The sequence below is a fragment of the Sarcophilus harrisii genome, chromosome 4, assembly GCF_902635505.1.
Source record: "Sarcophilus harrisii chromosome 4, mSarHar1.11, whole genome shotgun sequence".
Taxonomy (NCBI): domain Eukaryota; kingdom Metazoa; phylum Chordata; class Mammalia; order Dasyuromorphia; family Dasyuridae; genus Sarcophilus; species Sarcophilus harrisii.
The window spans coordinates 456,115,280-456,131,246 of record NC_045429.1 but is presented as its reverse complement, the minus strand read 5'-3'; the positions used below and the strand labels follow the sequence as shown (position 1 = coordinate 456,131,246).

The following is a 15,967-nucleotide window of genomic DNA, read 5'->3' as shown; positions in this document are numbered from 1 at the left end:
ACAGCTAGTGGGTGGGGAAGTCTGCTCTTTGCACGCAGGCAAAGGGGGGGTCAACTTCCCTAGTCCCCCAGTTTAGTAACCTGTCTGTGAGGAGGTTTATGGAATGGGGGGAGATGGGCGGCTGTTCCTGAGTAAAGGAACTGCCCTTTAGGGACACATTAGGGGAACTATCATCCAGGAACTTACCCAGACTTTTCAGGGACCAGTGTGAATCACCAAATCTCCTCCTCACCTAACGAACACAGGGTCGCAGAATTTGAGTTGGGAAGGAGCTGAGAAAGCATTGCCTCAGTTTCTTGGTTGGTGAAAGAAGGGGGTTAGATGAGATGACCTTTGAGATCCCTTCCAGAGCTGGGATCAGGAAGATCTAACGTCACACCCTGCCTTAGACCCTTATACTGTGTGACTCTGGCCAAGTCACTTAACCCTGTTGGCCTCAGTTTCCTTATATGTAAAATAGCTTTCAGGATTGTGAGAAAAAAATAAGATCATTTCTGTAACGATAGAAATACCCGCTATTATGAGCCTTCATCGGTCAGCTGAGAAGGCTGAAGCGAGGGCAGGGAAATACTCTACTCTGAGTCACCCAGTGAGGACCAGAGCCACGCCTTCCCATTGCAGAGCTAAGGCTCTAACTCCTGCCCTTCCCTCCACCTCTAAATGACAATCTTCCTCTCTAGAAACGTATCCGTACGGACCCTCGCCAAAGGATGACTGTTCTGGGGTCTAGGGCAGGCCGTGGGCTTTACCCACCTGATCTGCAAATGTCCAGAAGAGATTTGGGCTCTTTAAAAGAAGGGTTGAACCAAATCCTTACTTTTCTACTGTTATTTCCCCACTTTTTATTCTGAACCTAACAAACATTGTAAAATAGGTTTTTACGGATGCTCGGTCAGAGAGAGAATGCACGTGGGACTGCGAACCTCTCATGTCCAGCCTGCGGTGCTAGTAGAACAAGGGGCAAAGAGTACCTGGCGGAGGGATCTGGGCAGCCGCTGGGGCCCACAAACCTGCCAGTCTGGGGGGCCGTGAACACGGTTCCTGGGCACAGAGGCTACTACTTTCGACTTCTATCTCCCCATATCCCAGCATAGTGTGATGCGGGTGTCGAGGATCCCGTCTGAAAAAACTGAAGCACTCCCTCCTGAAAAGCTGGAAAGGAAGTGTCTTGGAGACACCCCCAAATGGGCTCTGCTCGGCTGATCATGTGTACCTGGGAGGCTCCTTGATTGGTCGGGTGTTCAGAGGCCATGGTTACCTTCCCACTTCTGTTTCAGGGGCTCTCCTTAGGGTAAGGCTCCTTTTCTCACAGCATCCAGTGACTATAAGACCTTGCGGCTAAGGAAGGACCTCAGCTCTCAGCCTCTTGTCTTTTTCCCTTTTTAGGAGAAGCAAATTGGATTCTAATCTGACAAGTTGGACTATAGCCTGCTGCTCTTTCACTGGGCATACAGTAGGTGCTTCATAAATGGTTGTCCAAGTAGAAGGGATGATGCAAGGTAGTGGTGCAGATAGAGGGAGGATGGGATACACTGGATGTGGAGGAGGAAGGTCTCCAACGAGGGGACAGTTTGTGGGAGACCAAGAATTAGAGAGGCACACGATGAGACATCCGGGGGGGGGTTGTGACCCCCACCTTTGGGGTTGGGGATCCAGTGACTTGTGAGGATGCACTGAGGGCAAAAAGGGAAGAAGCAGCCAAAGTGTAATTTGGGGAGGAGGAGGACACTGTTCCAGACCCCAGGCAAGGTCAGGGCTGGGCGTCCACTCTTGGTCTTGTCACCTTACAGAGGATGTCTCATGCTGTGCGCCCGATCTGGGTCCTACAAGACTGTGGGGGGAGGGGAGATCACATCTCCTGCTCCCAGGGAGGGAGCCACCCACCCGTCTCTTCAGGCCTCTGAATGGGGGGGAGCGCGGCTTGTGTTGGGGGATTCTGGGAGATTCTTTCCATCATCGTTTAAAAGATCATGGCAGATCACGAGAATGCAAGCGGCCCAAGAGGACTCCAAAGCCAGCGTCTGTTCCCAGCAGCCCCAAGAAGAAGGTTCTCCCTCTCCTGCCTCCACCCCTCGCCATCCGTGGCATCCTCTTGGCCAAAGCCACCAGGAGGTCCTCTGCTGCCCTCAGGTGGTGATGTATCTTCATGGTTGCTCTTGTCCATGGATGAAGAAATCAAGGTGCAGAGACTTCATAGGGTCTTCAATGAAGGGACTTCTGATCCAATCCCCTCATTTTACAAATGGGGAAACTGAGGCCCATCCCATTTTAATCTCTTCACTCCTACAACATGAACAGCAGCTCTTGCAAAACAGCTGCCATTTCCCAAGTGTGTTTACAGGGTTCTGCTCAATGCCAGGAATGGGAAGGACATACCCCCCCCCCCCAGAGCTGGAGGACGGTTTTGTTGTTGTTCCTCCTTCGTTCTCCACCAACGGCAGCAGCAGCTCGATGTCTTCACTTGCGTGTAAACTGCCTTCGGGTGAGGCCCAGGGCCACCGGCCTTGCTCTCTCCTTCAGTCACTGGTTTAGGATTTCACACATAAAAGTGCCCTGAAATTAGAAAGAAGAGAGAAATGGCGAGGGGGGGTCCTAACCACAGTCTTCTTGAGCTTCAAGCAAATTAGGGGTTCCTGTGTTTGATGTCCTCCTGACTATGGTGACCGTGACTGGGATCATGAGGCTGGGCTGGGTTTCACTACATAGCCCAGTTATGGAAAAAGCAGATTTAGGCGAGAACCGAGATCTGTTCACAAGTCACCCAGGACTCAGCAGCCCCTTGGAGGTAGAGAAGCGAGTGCGCTGCCTGAGGAGGAGGAGCCCAATCTGGGGGATCTGCTCCCAGGGCCCATTGGCTTCTTGGGACAGCGGAGGCTCAGGGTGAAACGGGCCGCGGGGTGAGGCTCAGGGCTCAGCCGGGGACTCCCATTTGATGTCAGTCCCCGTCCTCATATCGCTCTTGTCTCTTGTTTCTCGGCCTTTATGATTACTGGGTTTTCTTGGCAGCTTTGCTGATGTGGATTCTCCCATCTCTCTTAGTTTGTAGCCACTAATTTGGCCCAAGCAGCAGCAGAGACTAGGATGGTGAAGTTGAGGATAAAGGTGCAATGGGAGATTAAAGGTGGTGCTGAACCATGTATGTTTACTTCGGGGCCCAGTCACTTCTGTACATGGGCTAGTTCCAAGGCAGGAATTGCTGGGCTCTGTTTGTCAAATATCGCTGGGGGAGGTTCCGCTGGGGAAGCCGCCCAGTCGGCAGCTTTCTCCGTCACCCGCTCTTTGTCACGTTCTCCTACCTGCAAATGGTCCCGTTCTTGCTGCTTTGGGGAAGCACCAAGGATACAAAGGTCTACCTTCTACCACCGAGATGGCCCCGTCTGGGTGGCCTTAAAGTTACTTCTGAAAGCTGATCCCTCCTTGAAGCCATCGCCCAGTCAGTGTAACTGCCTCACTCGCTTCTAATAAAATCCTTCTAATTCTCTCTTTCTTGAGCATTGCCTCGTTAATCAGGATGAAAGCTCGAGTGAATTTTCCTTTTGTTATGATCAAAGCACTTCCCCGCTTCTGTTCGGTTGGCAGCTTGGGTCTCCTACTCCTCTCAGATAATATGGTCAAAACGGTTCATATAAAACTTTCTTACAGGAACCTGATTTACTCTCTTTATTTTTTTATTAGTCAATCAATTCATTATTTTTTTGACACCCATTGCTTTGTGAATCACGTTGGGAGAGAAAAATCAGAGCAAAAGGGGAAAACCGTGGGAGAGGGGAAAAAAAGGAAAAAAGGGAACCAAGCACGTGCCCATCTACATTCAGACTCCTTAGTTCTTTCTCTGGATGTAGACACATTTTCTGTCCAAAGTCTGCTGGGATTGCCTCAGGTCACTGAACCGCTGAGAAGAAGAGAGTCTTTCAGACTTGATCATCACACACTTTGGTTGTTACTGTGTACACTCTTCCTGGTTCTGTTTCTTTCACTCAGCATCAGTTCACATAATCTTTTCAAGTTTTTCTGAAGTCAGCTTAAAACCTGATTCACTCTTTTTCAAAAGTATACACAGCGCCTTGGGAGTTTGGGAGGTACTATTTAGAACAGTAGTGAGGCGCACGTGTGAGAAATGTATGACAAGGTTTGGCTCACATCCCCTGCTCTGGAAACCGCTCAGTTGATTGCCTTCTTTGTCAATAAAGATAAACTCAGACCTGGTAGCAAAATGGAGGGGAGGACTCCCTAACAATGGGAGCTGTCCAGATGTGAGTAGGCAACATTTGTGTGGCCCCTGTTACGTGCCTATAAATGTGCCGATCACTTTACAAATTTAACGTGGGAAGCCCTTTGCAAATATCAGTTAATCCTTACAACAACCTGTGAAGTGGCTGCTATTATAATCCTCATTTTACATTTGGGGAAACTGAAGCAGACAGTGGGAGGAGGCCATGGGGGAGGATGATAGAATCTCAATCTAGTGTTGGAAGGCGCCTCAGAGGCTCGCTCTCTCTGTCTCTTTCTCTCTCTCTCACTCTTGCTCTCTTGCTCTCTTTTTTCTCTCTCTTCCCATCTTTACCTCCCTGTCTCTATCTCTCTGTCTCTCTTCTCATCCCTCTCTCTTCTCATTTCTGTCTCTCTTCCCATCCCATCTCTGTCTCTGTTTCTGACTCTCTCTCTCTTTTCTCATATGTTTGTTTCTTTCTTCCCATTGCTGTCTGTCTCTATCTCTCTCTCTTTCCATCTCTCTCTCTGTCTGTCTTTCTTCCCATCTCTGTCTCCATGTCTCTGTCTCTGTCTCTGTCTCCATTCCTACCCTTGCTTTCTTCTCCACGGTGGATACAGTTCTGGGAACACATTTCACCACCAGAGGGCAGAATGAGCCCCTCGTTAGAGTCAATGCAAAACCTGCTAATATGGAGTTCAGCCAGCCAACCTCCCACCTGATACAGAAATCCCTCAATAGCGCCCCTGGGGGAGGTCAGTAACATTACCTTAGAGGAGAGACCATCTCATTGCTGCATGAGATTATTTTAATTCATATGAATATTAATAAAGAAGATGTGGGTTTAAAAGCATGAAACAAAACCTCAGACACTTAAGTTCTGCTTGCCTCAGTTTCTTCATCCGTTTAATGGGGATAGTAACCAGTAGCTACCTCCCAGGTTGTTATGAAGATCAAATGAGATAATAATTGTAAAGCACCGTGGCTGGATCTAGCAAGTACCAAACAACTCTTAACTATTATCCTTTCATATGGTAGAGGATAATGGACAGCGTCCAGGTGGGAGTCAGGAAGATTCCTCTTAGTGAGTTCACATCTGCCCTCAGGCACTTACTAGATGCATGATCCTAGTTACTTTTCCCGTTTGCCTCAGTTTCCTCATCTGAAAAATAAGCTAGAGCAGGAAATGACAAATGACTCAACTTTCCCAAGAAAACTCCAAATGACGTTACAAAGAATCAGACACGACTGGAAAATGACTGAATGACAACAAGAATTATTATCACTGTTATGATGATATTTAATTATAATAGTTTACTGGGGAATATTCCCAACTCCTAGCCCAGTACTCTATGCAAAGAAAATACTTAGTGAATACTGCTGAAATAAACAGGATTTATTGAAGTCCTCATTTTTTAAAGAAGGGAAGGAACGCTTCAAGAAATAAGAAAGGACCAGAGCCCAGCCTCCTGCCCACATACTCGAGTTGCTATGAGTGGCCGTCTTGAACTCTTGTTAAAAAATATTTTCACGTGGATTATTTCATGTGATGCTCACTAGGACTTTGTGATGAGCAGAACCAACATGATTTTCTCCATTTTATGCTTATGGAGCTGGGCATGGCTGTGCACAAGATTGAGGCCCCAGAGTTCTGAGCTGCAGTGGAACTAAAGTCAATGGAGTGTCCATACTCAGCCCCTGGAAAGGGACTGGCCCAGATGGGGGAAATGGAGCAGATTAGAGCTCCCTGGTGCTCAATATTGGGATCCAGGCCAAGGCCACGGAAACCCAGGGTCAAAAAAAGTTGGCGTTGAGTGGTTCAGTAGCACATTGGCTCAGGAACTGGGTCCAGCTCACGAGAAGAAGTGCCATTATGAGTGTCCTGTACCACAGGAAGCTCATTCTTAGTCAACGGGGAGGATGCTCAGCCTTTAATTATCATTCTTCTCCCAACATCAAAGTAACATTACTGTTATCATAGACAAATAAACCCAGCCGTTTCATGCAAACACACAGAACTCCACCGTGCCCAGATAAAGAGAACACAGAAGACTCCCGGAAAGCAGCACGGCATTGAGCAGGACACCCCAGCTTCAAATCCCCCTTCAGACACCAGCTACGTGGCCTTTTCTAAATTATTCAACATCGCTACTCCTCAGTTTCCTAATCTGTAAAATGAAAGGGATGGACCCAATGACCTCGATGGTTCCAGTTGGTTCTCCATATATAATGCCATGATCCTATCACAGCTCAGACACGCAGAATCTTAGTAATGGTGTGGGACCCCTATTCTACTGTGGGCTGGCACTTGGTTGCTGTGTCTCATTTTCCCTCCTTTGGTGCAAGTTCTCCAGTTCAAAAAATGGAACCCACTTGCCATTCCATAACTCTTTATGAAGGGATTTAAGTCAGAGACAGAGAAATGGAGTATTTTGTGCAGGATTAGTTATAAGATATTAAACAGGAGGGCAGCTAAGGGGCAAAGTGGATAGAGCACCAGCCCTGAAGTCAGGAGGACCTGGGTTCAAATCTGGCCTCAGACATTAATCACTCCTTAGCTGAGTGACCCTGGGAAAGTCACCTAACCCCAATTGCCTTAGCAAAAAAAAAAAAAAAAAGATATTAGACAGGCCCAAATCCCAGATTGTCCCATCTCAACCTTTTAATTATTTTGCTGACTTAGAACCTTATCAACCCAGAGATTCATTTAGCTTCCACTTTCCCCATTTGTAAGATGTGGACAATATGTGTTCTGTCTGGTTCTGCAACAAAGAGTTGCTATGAGGGTAAAAATCCGGTAATGGTTGTAGAAACAATCTGAAAAGTTAAAAGGGAGGGACATTTTAATGACAGTATAGAGCAGGAAACAAAGCAGGGAGCCATCACATGGGATTCAATTAGCTGTGGTATATGAACATAATAAAATCTTACAATTATAAGAAGCAATGGATGTGATGAATATAGAAAAGCCTGAGAAGACGTATATGATTGGAAAGTGAAATAAGAACCAGGAAAAACAATAAGACAACAATGATTAGGATGAGGATGATGATAAGTCGGGATATATATATATATATATATATATATATATAGAGAGAGAGAGAGAGAGAGAGAGAGAAAATATATATATATATATATATATATATATATATATATATATATATATATATGATTTATAGTTTAATGGATGGCTTTGTGGAGTGAGGGAGCATCCTGAACCTGTGGAATTAATTGGGAGGGAAAAGCTAAGGAGTGGATGTTATATTTCTTCCTACTACATTTCATCTTATTTTGTTTGACCCATTATTGGAGCCTAACAAGATCTTTGTGGAGGATCATCAAATTTCTCCATTGTGAGAGTTTATCCAACCCCTAACTAAAGTGCTTTATTTTCACGGGGTTGTGTATGAGTTGTTTCCTTCCTGCAGAAAATAAAACTCTTTAGATCAGGGGTTGTTTTCTAGGTTGTTTCAGACTCCACAGTGCCTAGGATAGTGCCTGACACTGTCCTACTCTGTCATCCAATTTGTCAGCTGATTCTCCTAGCTTTCTGTGCTGGGAAAATCTCCCAACCTGCCAACTATGTCTTCATCAGTGAAACTACTTTAAAAAAGCTTAACTAGTCCAGAGTCGAAGACAAATCCCTGACGTATACTAGCTGAGACTTGCTCCCAAGCTGACATCGATTACTTATGGTCTTTTACCCCGTGGCAAAACCATTTTACTACGCAGTGTGAAGATATTTGGAGCCGTCCCTTTACCCAGCAAGCCCAGCAAGCAGACTGTGCCCTGATCCCGGTATAATAGCAGCCCTTTGTGTCTACCCTCTGGATGATCTCGCTCTCTGGCAAAATGTAATGCTCTGAGCAGAGCCCGGTATTCTCTGAGACTCTTCCCTGTTTGGCAGGGATCTGGGAACCAGAAGTAGCAGCAGCTGCAGCAGGAAAGTTTCTTGTGATACCTGTGCTTGGGTGTACTGCTAAGTGAACTGAACTAGGGACTGCGTTGGTGCTGACTCTGGTTGTGTGCCCCGCTGAATGATCACAAGGCTCACCAACCCTAACGACTTGAAACAAACACAAGACTCAGCGATCCTAATAACTTAGGGACTGTTCCCATAGGACCAAGAGCACCTGTGTGGTCCCAAGAAACTCCAACCTGGAAACTGGTTTCCAAAACCTAAGGATTATTCTTCTGCCCCTTTGTGGTTTTCAGGTTTATAAACCCCACCCCTGCTCAAGCATGACAAACTCTCCTTCTCAGGAAGATGAACTTGGCTTCCAAACGTTTTCCTCAAATTGAAATTAAACTTCTGTTTCATTCCTGACTTTCCTGTCTCCGGCCTGCTTTGTTCTGCTCCAACCACTTACAGGTTAGAGACCGGTTCTGGTCTGGTTGACTGCAGTCAGTAATCATTGCATGCTGTCCACAAGAAGAGCACAAGGGAATTGTCAGATGATTTGCTAAAATCTTAACAAAATATCTTTGCAGAATTCTTCTACTCTTTCTAGTTATCAACAGTAGGAAGGAAGGAAGAGAGAGAGAAAGGAAGGAATAGAGAAAGAAAGAAAAGAAAAGAGAGGGGAAGGGAGGGAGGGAAGGAGGGAGGGAGGGAGAGAGAGAGAGAGAGAGAGAGAGAGAGAGAGAGAGAGAGAAGGAAAAAGGAAGGAAGGGAAAAAAAAAGAAAGAATCTTAGTATGTCAGAATTATCTTAAAGAAGCAGGCAGCACAGTGGATAAAGCACTGGGTCTGGAATCAAGAAGATTTAAGTTCAAATCCAGCCCCAAACGTACTAACTGTGTGACCCTAGGCAAGTACTTCACTGCTACCTGCCTCAGTTTCCTCAACTGTAAAATGGAGATAATAATATCCCCCATCTCCCAGGACTGATCTAAGTATATAGTGAGATCTCTGTAAAATATTTTTCAATCCTCCGAGTGCTGTATAAATGCTAGCTAGCTGCAGCAGCAGTACCAGTAGCAACACTATTAAGGCTTGTCGAGTTTTAGTACTCATAGTTTCCTTTCCCAAATGTTCACACTTTGATAACTCATTCTAGAATGTCATCAAGAGGGGCTCCCCACAATAGCTTCTTTCACTTTTGCGAAAACCTTTTGAGGATTCCAATATTCAGCCCTCACCTCGTTCACCTTATTTCTCAGAACCAGCTCACGCTTTGATAGTTACTCTCTATCGTTGGCTCTCATTTCCACCTTCTCCCCAAGTCTTTATATATTGTAAGTTCAAATACAACTTTTCTGTAGGGCGACACTGCTCCCATTAGTCACGACTCATTTGCTGGAAGCTTTTCTGTTTGTGACCCGGGTGTCCTTGCTGGCCATCTTAGGCTGCCTGCTCCCACCCAGTGGGAGTCCCTGGCAGGGCCTCTGCCCAGCCTTTCTCAAAGGGAGGTCTCTGAAGGATGGGACTATCTCAGGCTGGGCCCAGCCTCCTTCTCCTGACTTCTAAGAAGGAGGTGACACTTCCCCCCCCCCATCTCCATTGCTACCACAAGTTCCTCCTCGTTGGAGTTAGACGCCAAATAGAAGTTTCCCTTGTCATTTCCTCAGTCTATTAAGAGGATAATGTTCATTAAAGCAGGCAAGAAGTGATAGAGCAAGTGACTTTTAGCAGAGTGCCCACAGATGCCCAGACTAAGTCCTCCAGCCAGAAGTAATAATGATACCTGTTAGCATCTGTACCGTGCCTTAAGGCTTACAAAGTGCTTTACAAATATTCTCACCATGTCCCCACAAGGGCCTTAATCCCATTTAACAGATGAGAAAAGTAAAAGCCACTAAGTATGTGAAGATTCACACTCAGATCTTCCTAACACCAAATCCAGCTCTATCCACTGATTCATGCTCCTGGGATAGTATCCTATCTCTGCATTAGCTTTAATCACTTTCCCCAATTTCTCATCTATTCCTTCCTTCCCTTCAAGCTGCAGACTTCCCTTTCAGAATGCAAACTCTGCGAGGGCAGCAACACAGCCCTGACACATGGTAAGCACTTGAAAAATGCTTATTGGGGGTAGCGAGGTGGTGCAGTGGCTAGAGCCTTGAAGTCAGAAGGATCTGAGTTCAAATCTGGTCTCAGACATTTAATATTTCTTAGCTGTATGACCCTGGGCAAGTCATTTAACCTCAATTGCTTCAGCAAAAAAAAGAAAGAAAGAAAAGAAAAACACTTATTAGCTGACTGATTAACTCTTAATAACAAAATTACTCCCCGCCTTTATCTGTGAGGGGAAGTTTGATGTAGCATACACAGTGATGGACTTAGGGTCACAGAACCCCATCATTAATTCTAGTATGACCTTAGGTAAGTCACTTTTCTTTTCTCAGCCTGGTTTATCATCAGCAAAATGAAGCCAATAAGATTTGTCACACTTACCTCAGAGAGATATTAGTAGGTTGAATTGAGAAATAGTATAGATAATAGATATGAAAATCTATTTCAGCATTATTCTACTAGTTGTGAAAGGGGCATGGCCTTCCAGAACTACATTCTAAACATGGTTTTTATGCTCAAGAGTCAGTGAATCCCCGTGGTGAGTCTTTCCAGGGTCTAGACACCATCTGTCTCTCATGTGCTCCATCCTTCAGCTCGACTCTCGACTCTTTTTCAGCTCCCTTCTGGAAGCCTCTTGTTTGTGCTGATGTTGAAACTAGCTGGGAACCATGTTTCAAGAGGGAACGACACTGTAACCGTCAGAACTATCAGAACCATCAGGCTTTTTCAGCATAAACAGGGGTGATAGATGTCCTAAATCCTGGAAAGGCCATAGTGCCCAAGTCTGAAATTCGAGAACTGGCCAAGCTGTGTAAGACAACTCCGGATGGCATTTTTGTCTTGGGATTCAGAATTCCTTTTGGTGGGGGCAAAACAACAGGCTCTGGTATGATTTAGAATTCCCTTGACTATACAAAAAATGAACCAAAGCACAGACTTACAAGGTATGGCCTGTATGAGAAGAAAAGAGTATCCAAAAAGCAGCAAAAGGAACGCAAGAACAAAATGAAGAAAATCAGGGGTGCTGCAAAGGCAAATGTGCGTGCTGGCAAAAAGAAGGAATAAAAGGCACTATGGATAATGTTTATCATGATGATAATGATTTTCATCAGTATAAATAAACTATGTAAAAACTTTTTTAAAAGTCAGTGAATCCTAACCTTCCTCTCCAGGACCAGTTTAATAACTTTTTTGGATTAGATTCATAAAGCCCCAGGGGAATATATGTCACTAGCCCTTGTAAAAAGCACTCTATCCTAGCCCAAAGCCCATCAGTTCTATATTTTCTACATAAGGCTCAGAAATCCAAATCCTGTTCTTGAACCCTATCATCTAGTCTCTTTCAGTTAATGAATCCCATTATTCTATTATTAGGGAAAAGTAGGAGGGAGAAGGGAGGAAAAGAGGGAAGAGAAAAGGAGACAATTAAAATACGACTTCCTCGGAAGTGGTCCCAGAATGTGGAATTTCTCTCTCTGCTATAGGTTTCTTTGCCTTGTGCCTGATTGCTTTCTGATATTGCTGATCTGTGGAGCCTGTGGTGCACTGGCACCAAGTGAACAGGAATTGATTGCTAAATTTTCAATGTGAGTGGCAAATGCTCCTAATCGGGCCTGGTTCATCATTTTGTTGATTGTCTAGATTTAAGAAAATGCTAATGATGCAGATTTGACTTAGAAATGTCATATATACTTTTTTTTTTTTTTAAAAAGAGCCTGTTATTAAATATTTATTATATTTAGAAGACAGGTTAGGACATGGAATGCTCAGGTTACCTTTTAGAAGTATCTAATTCCTTTCTTTTTTTTTCATTTTTTGGGAAGCATTTGGGAGTAAGTGCCTTGCCCAAAGACACACAGCTAGTCAGTGCCTGAGGCCAGATTTTAATTCAGGCCCTCTTGACTCCAGGGCCAATACTCCATCCATTATGACACTTAGTTATCCCAGAAGTATCTAATTTCAATGGTGTCCTATCCTGAATCTCCCTCCCCCTCCTCTCCTATCCATTCAGAGCTCTTCTTCTTTCCTCCCCTCCCAATCCCTTTGCTTCCTCTTCTACTTTCCATTTTTTTCTTCTGTCTCTCCCTTTCCCTCCTCTCTTCTTCTCCTTCCCATACTCATAGAATGCTAGACCAAAAGGGACCTAAGGGATCATCTAGTAAAAACCTATTTTACAGAAGAGGAATTGGGTTCAAGAGAGGTCAAAAAAAAAACAAACAATAATTTTTTCAAGGTCACTTATTCAGGAAGGACAAAACTGCGATTTCTGTTACTCTCCAGGGTGCTGAAAAAAACTCATATCTGGGATGGTTGACTTGGAATTAGAGAACTACAGTTCAGATCCAATTTCTATACTTGGGAAACCTTGTACAAATTACACAATCTCCCTGGGTTTCGGGTTCCTCATTTGTGAAATTAAATGGTTAAACTAGATGGTCTCTTTAGTCCCTTCCAACTGTAACTGATGATCTTATCGGCCTTTTAAGTGCCTATTATCTACCACTGGACCAAGCTTTAGAAAGGTAGAAAATTAAGAAAAACAAAAAACATCTGCAAAATGCTTTTCACTAAATTACTTACTAGGAGTAGCAGCTCTTTAGAGGTCATTTAAAAGCCTAGAAAGCAAAATCTGGGCTTTGGAGAGGACTGAGTTGATATTGGGAGGAAGGGGAACAATATTTCCCCGCTGTGTAATTCACTGGGCAGAAAAAAATTCCCAGAAGAGTTCTTGTAAGACTGTAAAAAGGAATTCAAAAGTTAAATAAGAAAGATTAAGGAAAAATTTAGAAAAAAAATCAGTTCAAGAAAATTATGAAAAAAGTTAACTAATTGGAAAAATAAGTCCAAAATCTTGAAGAAACTAATTTATTTAAAACTAGGATGAGTAAGAGGAATTGAATTATATATGAGACACCAAAAAATACCAAAACCAAAAAAAAAATAGAAAAGAATCTGAAACATCTCACTAGAGAAACAACTGATTCTGAGGAACATATGGAGGAGAAACAATATAAGAATTATTGAACTAACAGAAAGTTATAATCAAAAGAGAATCTAGAGACAATATTGCAAGAATTGTCCTGAAGTTCTAAAACAAGAGGGTAAAGTAGAAATGGAAAAAAAATCCACCATTCACCCAAAAGAGAAGAAGAATTTAGAGGAATATCATAGCCAAGTTTTAAAATTCCCAGCAACAAGGAAAAAACCACAATTTTAATACTGCAGAAATAAGCCAGGATTTCACAAGATATAACAGCTTCTAATCTAAAAGATTCAAAGAGCAAAAGAGCTGGGGTTGTATCCAAGAATAACTTATCCAGAAAAGTTGAGTACAATTCTGAATGAAAGAAAGGATATTTGATGAACTGAAGACTGGTATTTGTAATAAAAGACCAAAACTCAATGAAGGTCCAAAAGATCCCAAGGAAATAGAAGAAAAACATTAAAGACTAATTATAGGGCACTAATTAATGCCAAACTGTTTACTTATTATATATACATATGAAAATTTTATTACTATCCTTATAATTGTTGTAATTATTAAGGTAGTTTGAAAGATTGGGGATGAGTTGTCTATGACAGGGTTATTTAAAAAAACAAAACTGAATAGGAAAAGGTGAAAGGGAGCAATTATATCATTAAAATGAAGTATGACAGTAACAACAAGATTATGCAATGATCAATTCTGATGGACGTGGCTCTTTTCAACAATGAGATGATTAAGGATAGCTCCAATGATCTTGTGATGAAGAGAGCCATCTCCACTGAGAGAGAGGACAGTGGGAACTGAGTGTGGATCACACCATAGCATTTTCACTCTTTCTGTTGTTGTTTGCTTGCATTTATTTTTCTCATTTTTTCCTTTTTGATCCGATTTTTCTTGTGCAGCAAGAGAATTGTATAAATTATGTGTGCATATATTGGATTTAATATATATTTTTAACATGTTTAACATATGTTGGATTGCTTGCCATCTGGGGAGGGATTGGGGGGAACGGGGGGAAATTTGGAACACAAGATTTTGCAAAAGTTAATATTGAAAAGTTATCCACGCATATGTTTTGAAGATAAAAAGCCTTAATAAAAAAATGAAGTATGAAAGGAAGAAGTCACTATTTCTGAATTATGGAATTTCATGTGAGGGAAGGTCAGTGAGAAAATATTGGAAGGTTTGATCTCATTGATAAGGCATGTCATCTGCGATTCAAAGCAATTCCAATAGACTTGTGATGGAAAGTGTCATCCACATCCAGAGAGAGAACTATGGAGACTAAACGTGGATCAAAACATAGTATTTTAGCCTTCTTTGTTGCTGATGTTGCTTGTTTGCTTGCTTTTTTTCCCTTTTGATTTTAAAAAATACCTTTTTATTTTTAAAATACATGCAGACAGTTTTCAACATTCACACTTGCAAAAACCTTGTGTTCCAAATTTTTCCCCTCTTTTCCCCCATCCCTGTCCTCTAAACAGCAAGTGATCCAATTTAGGTTAAACATTCTTCTATACATATTTCCACTTTATCATGCTTCACAAGAAAGTAAACAAACGACAACAAAAAGTGTGAAAATACTATATTGTGATTGACATTCAGTTCCCATAATCCTCTTTTTTGGATGCAGATGGCTTTGATCTGATTTTTTGCACAGCATGACGAGTGTGGAAATATGTTCAGAAGAACTGCACATGTTTAACCTATATTGGATTACTTGCTATCTTGGGGAGAGGAAGAGAGGAAAAGAGGAAGAAAAATTTGAAATACAAGGTTTTGAAAAGATGAATGTTGAAAACTATCTTTGCATGTATTTGGAAAAATAAAAAACTATTAAAAAAGAAAATGTGAGAGGCAAAAAAAGAATACACGTCATCCGAGAACCTCTCTCACACTTTGACCGTGAATTCTTTCCATCTTGAGTTGCAGAAGCTATTTTGATTTTTTTTTGTACTGCATAAATAGAAATATTTTTGCATAAAGCAAATTCAGCTAAAACAGTAACCTGGGTAAATCTCCACAGCAGTTTCTCTGATAAAGGTATCATTTTAGAAATATAAAGAACTGATTTGAATATACAAGAATAAGGGATGTTTCCTAATTGGTAAATGATTGAACAATATGAACAGTCAGTTTTCAAACATCTGAAACAATACTTCAAAAAACTAAGAATTGGAGAAACATGATTTAGAGCAACCCCTGAAATTTCATGTTTTGACCATCAGTTTGGCAAAGATGATAGAAAATGAAAATAACATAGGTTGATGTGACTGTGGGAAAACAAGAACATTAATGTATTGTTGGTGGAGTTTGAATTGGTGTAGTCATATTGGGAAGTAATTTAGAACTATATCCCCAAAGTCATTAAACTGTGTCTACACTGGCTGAGCAAAAGCAATATTAGGCTAATCAGTCAATAAATATTTATTTTGTATATGCTTCCAAACAGATCAAAGAAAGAGGAAAAGGACTGATACATAGAAAAAAGTTATAGCAGGAATTGTTATTAAAAAGTTATAACAGTAGTGTTAAACAACTGGAAACTACAATGGTGCCCTTCAATCGGCAAATAGTTGAAAAATTATGGTATATAAATTAATGGAATATTATTGTGCCATGAGAAATGATGAAAATAATGGTAACAGAGAAATTTGGGAAGACCTAGAAATTGTTGTCAAATGAGCAGAATGTGGATAAGAATTTACAAAATAATAATATTGTAATGATAAATAACTTTGAAATATTTCTGAACT

At 42.2% G+C, this 15,967-nt stretch overlaps 1 pseudogene; it reads left to right on the top strand.

Annotated features, from left to right (window-relative positions):
* Positions 1-10,871: 10,871 nt before the first annotated feature.
* On the top strand, positions 10,872-11,290 carry LOC100926845 (annotated as a pseudogene).
* The last annotated feature ends 4,677 nt before the right edge of the window (positions 11,291-15,967 follow it).